General features: G+C 35.6%; 1 long non-coding RNA gene across 3 annotated transcripts; it reads left to right on the top strand.

Moving 5' to 3' along the window:
* Nucleotides 1-5,082: 5,082 nt before the first annotated feature.
* Nucleotides 5,083-9,038, top strand: LOC110939198. Of its 3 annotated transcripts, none has more exons than XR_004893281.1 (7): nt 5,083-5,322; nt 5,697-5,994; nt 6,212-6,276; nt 6,500-6,570; nt 7,155-7,278; nt 7,425-8,237; nt 8,653-9,038. It is a non-coding gene; the product is annotated as an uncharacterized LOC110939198 (long non-coding RNA). The 3 variants fall into 3 exon arrangements; XR_002592055.2 differs by having other exon boundaries at nt 5,085-5,322; nt 6,508-6,570; nt 8,653-9,037; XR_004893280.1 differs by lacking the exon at nt 6,500-6,570 and having other exon boundaries at nt 5,085-5,322; nt 8,653-9,037.
* Nucleotides 9,039-13,543: the final 4,505 nt, after the last annotated feature.

Below are 13,543 nucleotides of genomic sequence, written 5' to 3'. Positions count from 1 at the left end.
ATTTTTTTATTACACATCTATGATTATTATATTTTTTATGACACGTTGCTTATGTTCGTTAGCTTTCAAATATCATGGAATAATATTCAAATCTTCAACAATCAAGTTCATATCCCAAAGACCCAAACCACCATCACTGCCACCAATATCGAAATCCAATATTCTAAACAAAAACTCAGATACGATATCTTAACTCAGTAATATAATATAAAATATGAGTTGGGAGAGAATCTGTTGGTATTGTTTTGAACATTACATCATAATCTATATTTGTAGAATTTGCATCACATAAAATGTAACATGCTAAACTAAAAATTTGTTACCCAACCTAAACTATTGACCAGTTTTACTTTAGGTTCTAACATTCCTCCGCAAGCAAAGCATTCGTAGCAACATTAAGCTTGAAACGAAGTGTGTGAAACCGAGAAGAGGTTAGGATCGACCCACTAGCGTAAGCGATTAAGCTAGGGCTTTGGGCTTTAACATTAAAGGTATTACTCTCTTTAAAACAAATCGTTTACATAAAATGTGTAATATATTTTCAGATGTTAAGATTTGGATTATTGGATAATAACTGTTGGAAATTTGGTGAAAATAGCATTTTTCATAAATATAGGAAAATGATTTTTTCCTATTTTGGACTAGAAATAAATATAAGAAACAGAGGTTTCTTTATATATTTATTTGTGGGTTTGTATTCTATGTTGAAAGAGCTTCGTAACGAACTAAACCACGTCCAAAACGGAGCTAAGATGAATGAGATATCCATGCTCAAAGTTTGGTGTTTGAAACATTGAATGCTGAAACAAAAGGGAAAGTGGCACTTTGTCCCACATATGAGGAGAGATGAAACTTAAAGGGGTATTTAAGTGGGAACTCTCCATCCTTATTGTTTTATGGAAGCACACACTAAGTGTACCCGCGAAGGGTGCGGCGCGGGCGATGAGACGCAATGTGGCGCTTTGATGGCGCACTTTGCACTTCGCATCGCCGCTTGAGAGCCGCCTTTGTATTTTTTACCACGTGCGCATGGTGGATCACAGGGGCTGCAAGGACCAAGTGGTTGAAGTGGCGTGCGGGTTCGAGGTGCGTGACGTGGTAGTCCGCGCGCGAGTACACGTGGCATGAAGGCGCGCGGTTGCGCGCATGGTGCATGGGCCCTGATGTGTCATGCACGGCGCACCAGAGTGAGCCAATACGGCGCGATTGTGTTGCGTGCTCGTATAGGCTCACAGGTGACGTGGCGCGCATGGACCTGAGTCAGTGTGGCGCACGTGCGCATGAGCGTGCAGACCTGCGCGCGCGCAGAAGCTTCCGGCATTTAATGACGAAGCAGTTTCAGTTCAGCATTCGAAACTGACGATTCAACGGTTTTAACTGCGAGTTAAATGACGTATTAAATTGCATTGAAGACGTTTAATGCAATTTAAACCTCTTCTTTAATTCCTTTTGACTATTTCGAAACAGAGGCTACATAAATACAGCCTCATAGTCACTGTAGAAGAACACCAGCAACCACATAGCATATGCAAATAATTCTTTGCAATCTTCTGATCTTCTTCTTGCTCACTTCAAGGTAGCCTTCGGGTTGTAGGTCAGCTCCGGTAGTACTACTGCTCTGGTTGTTGTACCCTGGGAAACAAAACGAGTACTCCTGGGAGACTCGGAATTTGTTTTAAGGGAAGCGTGTTGAACACGTGACTCAGCCAACTTGTTTTCTGTTTCTTCTCCATTTCTTGTATTCGTTTATTTCAGTTGTAATAGTATTTTATTTTTCCAGCTTTCTTTCTTTCTTGTATTGTAATTAGTGAATAAAATTTGCTTTATTTTATTTATTTACGCGAACGGTTCATACAATAACTTCAACTTTTCACCATTTAGTCGATAACACTCCTAACTTATGAATTGTACTATGTCACTCTCAACTTTCAACTTATTTTCCTCTGACACTTCCAAACTAACTGAACCTTAACTCAATTAGTTGACGTCAGATGCCATGTTGCTATACATGTGCCACATCTTCAAAAAAAAGTCACATTGGATGTCACGTCATTAAAATGGTCACGTTAGATGTCACGTCACTAATGACTAAACAAGTGTCACATCAGCAAAAAAAAAACTAATCGAGTTAGGTTTCCGTTAGTTTATGAGTACTACAAGAAAATAAGTTGAAAGCTTGATACAATTCGTTAGTTGAAAGTGCCATCAGCCAAACGATTAAAGTTAGGGTTATTTAAATCTAATAAACTTTAAGATTATAGGTAAATAAAACATTTTTTTAGAAAGGATCTAAATATTAAAAACAACTTTAGCCACCAAAAAAAAAGAAGATTTAGTTGACGTAGTAGAGGATATATAACCCTTTGGTCAAAATACCAGCAATCTCATCAACTATGATAACACATAAAAGACCGTATCTACAATCTCGAACAAAATATAAATCAATCTCAAATTGTTATTTACGTTGGGTTTTTATATCGTCCATAATTGCCTTTTTTTTTTTTTTTTTTTTTGAAAAGAGACTTTCATTAAACCAACCAAAACCGACAACTATCACCAAGACGAAGATAGAGGCCGAAAACCAAGAATCGTCCATAATTGCCTATTAATACAAAGTTGAGTCATGATTGTTGGTAATTTCTGATGATGGCATATCAAACAGAATCTTGGTTGTATCTAAATTATTTGTTATATATAAAAAGTGTAGCTTTACCTTTGGACTCATTATAAGATAGGGTACCAACCAAGATCTCAGACACAAACCCCCCTAACAAAAAATCTTCAACTATCAAGAGTCAGTTCTGGGTTTGGTCCAGCTCGGACGGTTTGGACTAGAGCGGATGGTTTTTGAGCAATATCAAGACCAGGGCCGGCCCTGAGAATTCGTGTACCCTGTTCGAACTCGAAAAAACGTGCTTTTAGGCCATAAAAATAGTTTTGTAAGTGGGCCTATGTTGGTGTTTGTATGGGTATACCCTATTAATTTATTTTTTTACATATGCATATCGGATTTTTTTAGAATAACGTGCCTTTCGGAATATCGGGTCATAACCGGTGATCCTCCCCGCCACCCTCAGGGTCGGCCATGATCAAGACCAGACCACACCATCTGCTTGTCCAGGTTTGGCCCGTTTAAACTCGTATATCCAATTTACAAAACCGGGTCAGACAGTATAAGAGAAGAATTTTAGAAAAATGAAAAATGTATTTTATAATTTTGGTTTTGTGATGAGACAAATAGTTGAAATGAGAAGATAATTTAATTGGTAGTTTACTTTGATATTGATAGGTTAGAAGCCACTTGAAAAGATTTAAATGTATGAGGAGGACAATAAATTGATATTTTAAAGCAAGTGTTTGATGTCTTTATCGGAACAAGACCCATGCTCGAGCAAGAGGGCGCACCAGTGACTCACTAGGGGGCATGGGGCCTCATTTGTTACCTTTGTTGTTGTGTGTACTGTGTAGGTTTAGATGGAACCATTGAGAACTATCCAACAAAAAATGAGAATCATTTTCTAGGATGAAAATTTTTACACGTTTTCATTATCGCAATTTTATATATATTTTATACTGTATATATTAATCACAAAAGAGGTTGAATAGTAACTTTATTTTTAAAATAATGTATAGCTTTTTATTATTTTTTTTATTTAATATATTATAATAATTTATTACTTTTAATAACATATTTTTATTTTTTTTCTTATTTTAAAACCATATATATATCCTTTACCATTTTTTAATAATTCTTTTTTCTTTTATACTTCTTTAATAATTTACGTTTATAACTTTTTTTTTAAAAAAATTAAGTATGTAGTTGTGAGTGATTTTTTCCCTCGACATTCCGTTATAAGTTTTCTTAAAACGAAGTTGTAATCAAGATAAAGTATTTATTTTGTATCATAAAACGATACAATGATAAACTAAACCGTTCTAATGGTATGATTTTCTAAACAACATGTTTTATTTTCAAATCATATTTGTTTTACATTATCATTTGTTCAGTTTCGCCGCAACGCGCGACGTCAAAAAACTAGTTGAACATAAAAGCAAATTGTATGAATCGATGAATACAAATATAATTACCGGTGAATACATGAATGGTGTTTTAGAATTAACATAAAACACATGTTTTATTCGTCAATATCACGAACAACTTTGGGCATGTGCGATAGGTGCAATCGCATACGGCCCATCCGCAGGGGGCAATTTTATTATTTTGTAAATATATATTTTAAATAAAAAAACTACTTCAAAACAAACCTATTTATTATTTTGTAAATATATATTTTAAATAAAAAAAACTACTTCAAAACAAACCTATGATAGTTAAAACACAATACGATTTTACAACCCATTAATTAACTTTAAAAAAAAAGACACTAAACCAATTAAACAAACCCAATAACCTTTTTGGTCTTTTGGCACATCTAAACTCTAAACCCTTATTAGTTTTTCATATAAATAAGAATAAATCTTAGAGGCTCATTTAATTTTTTTAGAAACACATGGCACCTGAACTCTCGATACAGTTAATCAATATATACACCATATGCAAATATGTGTTTTCACCGGAAAATACAAGTAAACATCGATGACTACAATCATTTTATACCATATTTTGCCGGAGAACACAGTATATGTATATGCTACAATGTGTTCTCGCCTTAATTATAGTAGACCACTTTGTAAGAAAAATATTCATCAAGAATGTATGTGCGATGGTGATAAGGTAGTTCACATTTTGTAAATTGCTTTTTTAGTGACTCTCATTTGACTATACACACGTATATATGCAAGATATGTGTTCAAATGATAACCACCACAAATGTGAGAACTAAATTTTTTACAAGAGAAATAATTTAGACGTCAGGTGTGCAAGATAAACTTGTAATCTGATTATGAAACTGATGTTGTAATATAATAAAGTGTATTTTGGTATTATGGACTTATCATAGTTCTATTTGACCACCCGGTGCCGCAAATGCGCGCACGGTTGACTTATATCTATTATATATAATAAATGTGTTAAATTTTGCTGATGTGTCAAGCTATGAGGGCATCTAAATGTGGGTTTTGGCTCCAAAATTTCGGGTATTTTTATTCATTATATGGGTACACACGGGATCCATATTATGACCCGCTATTTAAATGTCTGAAAACCTAATTCTCTATCTCTTTCACCGCTCCGCATCTTTTTGACCTAAACCTTCAGCCGCTTCCATTCTTCTCCTTCACGCTTTCTCTTTTCTCCAAACCTTAAACGATCCTTTCCTTCATCCAGTTCTTCCTTCATTGATGCATTAATATTAATCATAGGTATGTTCCGGCTACCATTATTTTCTATTTTTGTAGTGTACTCTTTTGCATCAGATTTTTGGTTCTGATTGTCTATGTACAGTTCTCATTCACGCTTTCATTCAAGCTTACAAAACCCTAATTTTGTTCATCGCCGACAAGCAAATCTACAACCATCTTTTTTTATTTCATTAGCATCTGATAAGTCAATGAATCTATTCTTATTTTCCTATATATGATTTCTTGTATGTTTCATCGATGATTTCATTCAATTTCTTATGATTCTTCTATCATTCATCCATGATTCGTTCGGTTACATGTAATCTGAGTGTTTTCATTTTGATTTTTAAGATTTCATAGATTTTAGATATAAATGGTTCTTCATTTTTTTCTAGATTTGATAGGTTTAATGGATGAAAATGCCGATAGAAACTGATTCCGGCGAAAGCTAGGGTTCCGGCGAAGTTAGTAGTGATCTGGAGTCGTCGTCACTGATTTTGCTGAAGGAAACGGCATGCTCTTCTTTGTTTGTTTGGTTTATTTAATTTTCTTTGTTATTTGTTACATATAGTCAAGATTTTTTTAGGTTTTGTTGATGAAAATGCAGATAGAAACAAATTCTGGCGAAAGCCAGGGTTCCGGCGAAGTTAGTAGTGATACGGAGTCGTCGTCCCAATTTCGCTTAAGGAAACGGTATGCTCTTCTCTGTTTGTTTTGTTTGGTCTTTAAGTTTCTTTGTTAGTTTTTTACTTATAGCCAGGATTTTTCTACGTTAAGAGTATTTTTCAACAGGGCTTTGATTTATTATTGACCTGAATTTAATGCAGCAATTATGTTTTAATTTCCATTTGTTGTAGTTTATGATTTATTTGATAGTTTCAATTGTTTTATGTTGTCTTCTCAATGATAGACTTCGTTCTTCTACAAGGATTGGATTATAAGCTACGACAAAAGCAACCACCATTCAGTACGCAGGTATGACTAAAAAAACAGAACAATGGCATTATAAATCTTAATTTTTAGACGAAACAATTTTATGATAAGAAAATAGTACCAACTTTGTGTTGCCATGTAGAGGTGGCATACTGAATTTTTTGACTAATTAATAATGAGAGTTCAAACGGGCTGGGTTGCATCGACCCATGAGTCACCCATCAGCAAGTAAATGTGCATGTTAACTATGTGTTCTCATTTGTAGTTAAATAGATCACTGAGCAGGCCTAGGTATTGGTGACAAAGGATGATGAACTGAATCCATGTCAAGGAAAAGTGAGTACATAAGTTGCCATAACTTTTGTTATGGTATATGTTTGAGAAGCATTTATTGGTGACCCGGGATTATGATAATGGGCTAATTTCATAAAAGATTACTCATTTTTGGTCCAATGTCTGTTGTAGGTAAGCACTTTTTTTCCTCAAAAGAAAACCATCAAACTTCTTCAAGTTCTGATTAAAACTAACAATATTTATACTTTGATTTAAGGTAACCATACACAATAATCTGATGAGAATGATGATGTGCAGTAACTATGATGAGTTGACCTTTTCATACTTGGCACCTGGAAACCAGTTTACTTGAAAGAGTCACCTTATATAATTTATATTTTTAACTTTAATTGTTGTTTATGGCCTAAAAATAGTGAGTAGTTAGATGCATAGTAAATAAATAATCGGCCAATGTTGCAATGTTGGTTACCCTCTTTTGTCGTTGATTCTACCAATCCTTATCCACATATAGGAACTTGAATGTGTGTTTCTTGATTAATACTTTTTTAGTCATTTTATATATGATGATTATTGTTAGTATATGCAACGACGCCATTTGTTCAGTTAATTAACTAAATCATTTGCAGATTCGTCTGCCTCTAAATGGTTACAAGAAAAAGACTACTGATTGGCTGGATCAACATACCTCTGACACTAACCTACCAAGGAAATAGAAGATGATTATCACAACCTCATATGTACTCTGATTAGGTAAGGTTTATTTTGTTATTTCTAATATTTTTACAAGATTTTTTCTTCGATTTCATCAGGTAATTTAATTTTATCATGTTTGTTCTTTGATTTCAATTCATTCGAATAGTCGATTTGCGCTGATTGACTTTATCATGGATTAACAGGTGCAAGCTCTGCAATAAACGATTGCAAGAAGGATACTCATCAGTAAGTGGAGAACATGCGAAACACCAACCCTAGAATGTTGACTCAACATAAATGATATTTATCATGGTTCAGTCTGGTGTTTCTTATTCCTTCTATTATAATCGCCATTGATTCTTAAGAAATTGTATCATAAGATCTTAGTTAGAGATGATGTACAAAAGAAGTAATGTACTTTTCTTCACAATTTATCACATGTTGTTGGCATGAAGAGGATGTAGCCCGTTTTGTTGGAAAGCGGATCGATTCTAAGGATTTAGCTGCAAATTTTTCTTGCATATGTGTCTCAAAATCAGATGAATATGCTTTTTGTAGCGATGGATGTACTACTAGCATAGAACCCACACATCTTTTAGGTGACAAAACCTCAAGTTTGGCTCGTGTTAGGTATATGCATTGGTTTTAAAAAAATGGAGGTATGAACTTAATATTTTAAGGGTTTCTTTATCTATGGTTTCAAACAACATATTTTTTGTTTTTTTTTCTCTTTATGGGGTAAATAAAATAAACCAGTTACTTAATAACACCTGATTTCTTTGAATAAAATAGGAGAACATATGCAAATTTTTTACTTATATAAGGATGTATCAAAAATCAACCTAAAAATCATTGATGCCGAAATCAGTCACTGACTCGAAAACAAAGTTGCAGGGCTGGATAAAACCTTTTTAGTGAAAATACGTAGGCTACTATCACATACAAACCTTTGTTTTTTAGACTAACAAAATTTATGTGTGCAGAATGGGCCCAAGTACTTTGACAAGGTGAACGTGGTAAGTGTTGGTTCTCCTAAAATCCAAACTTCATATGTCCAAATTGTGCACACTTAATTTATGAAGGAAATCCACGTGGACATTTTGATTTTGCTAAACAAAATATAAGATTCACAATAGATGGCTAGCATGTAATCACTGCAGATCCTCATTACGATATTGGGGCATCAGGTATATGAATATTCCATGAAGTAAAATTTAGTAAACCACTTTTTTAGTAAAGACTTGTGGAGGACAATGAGTAGTTATTGCAGAAGTCATTTTTAGGTACCTCCGTTGTAAAAAGCATTCAAAAGATGTCAATCAACTATGATGGGGCTTTGATTGCTATTGATTTGGATAGTTTATAAATTTTAAGATGACTAAGGTTTTTATCTAAAGAGATGATTAATTTTTTTAATTGATTATATTGTAGTCTTGAACAAAGGATGGGGCTTTGATTGCTGTTGCAACCAGTGCTACAGTGGGTAAAGATTGGAAAATTGGGGTTTTAAAAGACTAGATAGTTGCAACTCAGAGTATTTGGATAGAAGACGGTCGTCAACGGGTTCCTTTGCATGAATTTTGTCAGTTGGAGTTTCGGTTACAGAATGAAGGGGATACTCCTTGAAACATACTAAAGGAGATTGTATGGAACAAAGATACAGAGGTTACACAGGTATGTGGTGTTGTTTATACGAAATCATGTTTTTTTTCAAGGGAAATGTTGGGTTTTGAACCTGCAAACGCATGGTTAACAGACTTAGAAGTTACCCGTTGTATTGTACTTCGTGATTCTTGAACACTTGGGTTTGGGGTGTATTTGATGTGGATTCGAAAGGTTGTTATGTGATATTAAATTGTCATAATCAAATAATAATCTGTAATAAACAATTTTCATTGATAATTGTTACCATTATTTTCTATTATTGTTGCTTTTGATTGTAATTTAAATTTTCCTACCCGGGTATCTACCCGGGGAATAACCTAGTAGCATAATATATATATATATATATATATATATAAGTTAGCCGAATTGGGTCAAAACCTTTCTAAATCAGTTCTAATCAGAATGTATGGTTGTTTGTGTCACACCCCAACCGATGGCGGAAACATCGAGGCGTGGCACTGAGCGAAACAGATTGTCCAGAAGTTTCCAAAACAATTATAGTTATCAATTACTTAAAACAACATGTCCCATACCATGTCATAAGAGATAGTACAATTATTACAGACAAAATCTAAGCAAATAGTTCTGTTCCGACAACTCAGATTTCATTTGTACAGACAACTATTTGTTGGCCTCTAGGACCTTATTCTAGCCTTGCTTTTCTAGCAGATAAGCATCCTAAATACCTGTCACATACGTTAAAATAAAGTCAATACACATAGTGTAAAGGCGAGTATACAAGTTTGATAATAGCACATAGAGTTCGAAATAGTTTACGCATAACCAGCACGTACACAGAGGAAAACGAAGCATGTTAGTTATCGACATGAACCTATCGATCCCAATGACTGCGGGTTGACTACCCAAGGCAGTTCGCAATACATGATCACCACTGTAATCCATGCAAGTAATTGTCCTTAACAACCCCCGTGTGAACGGGTGCTGAGTCCAAACTATAGTACTATCGTTGCTAAGGGAGGTAGACAGCATTCCATGTGTAAACATAACAAACAAGCATTCATTAAGTCACGCAATACATGCGGTAGCGGTTAGCGTTAAAAGTATTGCGTAGTGTGTAAAGATGTGATTTCATATAAGTAACGTATGTAACACCCAAAAGTGCATAAAGCAAAAAGAGATCGAGTATACTCACAGCGGTTGATGGATTGAAGGGAGCGCTTGAGAGTAAGGTTAGCCTGAATAGTTCGATAGCATAACGATAAGTAACGCGTAAAACGAGAGCAAGTGTCGGTGGTTCGAACAGCTGGTCGATCGGACGGTAGTCCGATCGGACAGCTGATCGTGCGGTTGGTAGTCCGTTCGGACGGTTGTCCACTCGGAGGACCGTTCAAGTGGATTGTCTCTTCCTTTAGGAAGGATGTGTTTGTGTATGATGGTTTAACTTTTGAAGTTTTTGTTGTAGCATTTTGAAAACATGGAAGTGTCTCTACCTTTCAGGTCGGTCGATCGGCCGGCAACCCGTTCGGTTAGGCGCCTCAGTGAGAACAAGTTCTCAGCAGGTTGTCACTCGATCGGACAGCAGTCCGATCGGGTGGCATCCTTAGTGCATTGAACATGTTTGAAAAATCGATTAAGTGTTAAAGTCCAAGTATCTCATGATCCGAAGGGCAATCCGGTCGGATGGTAGTCCAATCGGATAGCAATTCGTTTAATACTCAAACTTCAGATAAAGTTGGTTAAGTGTGGGACCCAAGGTGCAAGCCGTTCGGCTGACCGGTCGTTCGGGTGACTGTCCGTTCGGACAGCAGTCCGATCGGACGGCACCCCGTCCTGGTCGTCCTGGTCGTCTTACACTTGGTTGTTTTGATTGTTTGTCGTTTTATCGAGACGGTGTGACAACGTGTTAACCAACAGAGCCCTGTCTTAACCCAAGCGATCCGATCAAACAGGAATCACCCTAGTTCGACTAGTTAACCGGTTCAAGACAACCGTTCTTGGTTAACCCGAAATTGGTGGTCTCATGAGTAGAATCCAGATCTTGAACTAGCACAACACTAAGAATGAGTAGAAGACTAGAACAAGGTCTGGTTCTATCGGTTTTGAGTGCATTGAGTGTAAAAGAGTTGAAAGAAAGTTAGAAAACCATCTTTCAATCCTTTTTATTATGTATATGTTTAGATCTATAAAAGATCTTTGTTAGTTTATGTGGAAATCGATTAGATCTAAGTTGTTCTTGGTGGATTGAGGCCAAAACATGAAGTTCTTCAAGAACAGATGATGACGTCATCCTAGAACACCTTGAATCTTGATGATTTTACGGTTAAAAGTTAAGATTCAAAAGATAGAAAGGTGTAGGAGTGCGTGTAGATTAAGAAAGTACAAGATTTAGGACGAGATCTTACCGAAATCGGGAGAAATCGAAGAAAAGGTGAGGAGAGCGTGCTGTTCGGTCAGAGAGTTGCCAAAAGTAGATAGGATGAAAGTGACATGGGTATTTATAGAGTTCCAAAAGAGGAAAGGGCTGGCCGATCGGCCAGGCAGCTCGATCGGACAGCCTGTCCAATCGGACGGCAGTCCGGGTGGACGGCTGATCGATCGGCTGGTTGCCTGATTGATCGGTCGCCTAGTTCGAGTGTTCGGTGCGACGAGTTTTGCTGTTTCGATTTCGATTGCGAGTGTTGCGATGCGATAGAGTTTCCTAGTCAAATTACTTTTAATCCCAACTACTCATATCTCACGCTATCTCTTCTCCACTAATTATCATACTATATCAACATACAATCATCCTTATTTCGTATTCGTTTTGCGATTGCGATTCGATTGCGATTACGATTGAGTTCGATTGCTTTCTATTGATCCCCACACATAACATAAATAAACATGCACAGTTAACACATAAGGCGCACACACACACGTATAACAATAACCAAAATGCGAAATTCGAGTTTGCGAGCGTGATGTTGATTAGATTAGTTCGATTAGCGTTTAGGTAACTTTATCGCATTGATACTTCCTATTGTTCACAGTCGTAAAGCGATTCGTAGTAATAAATATTCTTCGATTACTGCGATTATAATTAATTACTCCACAAAATACAACTAACATGAAACATAAATTAGACTAACTATACGTCAAAGAAGTCAAAACAGGGATTGAGCAAGGAGAGACAGATTGAAACTAGCAATCTTTTCTTCCTTTGACTTCAATCTTGACTTTGACCTTGACTCCGAAACACGGGGTGTTACAGTTTGACCCATATTATACGAGTCCTCGTACTCGGAAGGGTATAACCCACATTCTATCCGGTCTCCGCTTAATCTAGTGAATCGTACGTATTTATTTAAGTTAACCGGACAAAGTCAAATGACTTGTATAAGACCCGTTAACGTTCTAACAGATCATATTTCTGTTCATTCCAGACTAGGATCCTCTAGTAAATTGCGCCTGTGATTAGGTTGTTTTGATTACGGTTGTACTTAGCATCTTTGATTTGTAAAGACTAGCGCAGGTATATACTCTTAGCGTATTTTCCCTATACGGGCTTGGGATACGGCACTAGCCGCTTGGTTAGATATTAAATCGATAACGAATGATGTCCGAAATTTAAATAACCCGTTTCAATCCATTTTCCTTGATGACTTAAACATTGGGGGTTAATACGACCGTGTCCTGGATATCCTCGGCTCACTTAATTACAAGTGGTCTCGACCTAAGCGCGGGGTATAGACGTACACCTAACAGACGCTAATGCCATTATATATATATAGGGTAAGGTTCATGCGAGAACCACCTTTATTGTGAGAACGACCCCCAAGCTAAATGCTAAAAACTAAAACCCCCAAAAAACCTAACCCCCCCCCCAAGCTAAAACGCTAAAAACTAAACCCCCAAAAAACCTTAAAAAATATAAAAAAAATCTAAAAAAATAAAAAAAAATCTAAAAATTTTTTTTTTAATATTTTTTATGTTAAAATCGCTACTTTTAGTAGCCAAAAAAAAACTTTTTTTTAAAAAAAAAAAATTTGTTTGGCTACTAAAAGTAGCGATTTTTATATAAAAAAAATCATGTGTTTTTAGCTATTTTTGGTTGTGTTCACATTGGTTCTCGCAGTTCTCGCAATAAAGGGTGGTTCCTAACGTACCTTTGTCCTATATATATATATATATATATATATATATATATATATATATATATATATATATATTATTGAAAATGTGGCGTGTCGGTTAATCATGTATTGGTTTTCATCCTCGGTCCCCATATGTATTGACAAACATGTAAAACTGGTAACAAGAAACATTATCTTGTCCCAAGTTATATTTTAAAATGATATGTCAAATGGTATCCAAACATTTTTGAAAAGATTTTCAAAATGTGTTGGTTAATTGTATTTACCAGTGAAAACTGACGTATTTTTAAAAGGCTAAGCGCATGTTATATAGCATATACGGAATAGGCTGGAGCTGCTCGGTCTAGGAGATTTGGAATTTGCAACTCCACGAAAGACCTATTAGTCTTAAGTCTCTTTTTGTTATATTTGATCCGTATGTGGATCTTTTTAGTACAATTCCGTCCATATAATTATTTCTGAACTTTCGAACACTATTTGTACCTTGTAATAATTTAATTTAAAATCCTATTTTATGTTGTGCTTTATGAATACCAATATCAATCGTCACACATAAACCCGAAGTC

Source organism: Helianthus annuus, chromosome 5, assembly GCF_002127325.2.
Source record: "Helianthus annuus cultivar XRQ/B chromosome 5, HanXRQr2.0-SUNRISE, whole genome shotgun sequence".
In the NCBI taxonomy this organism is placed as follows: Eukaryota; Viridiplantae; Streptophyta; class Magnoliopsida; order Asterales; family Asteraceae; genus Helianthus; species Helianthus annuus.
This window is presented reverse-complemented; position numbering and strand designations above follow the sequence as displayed.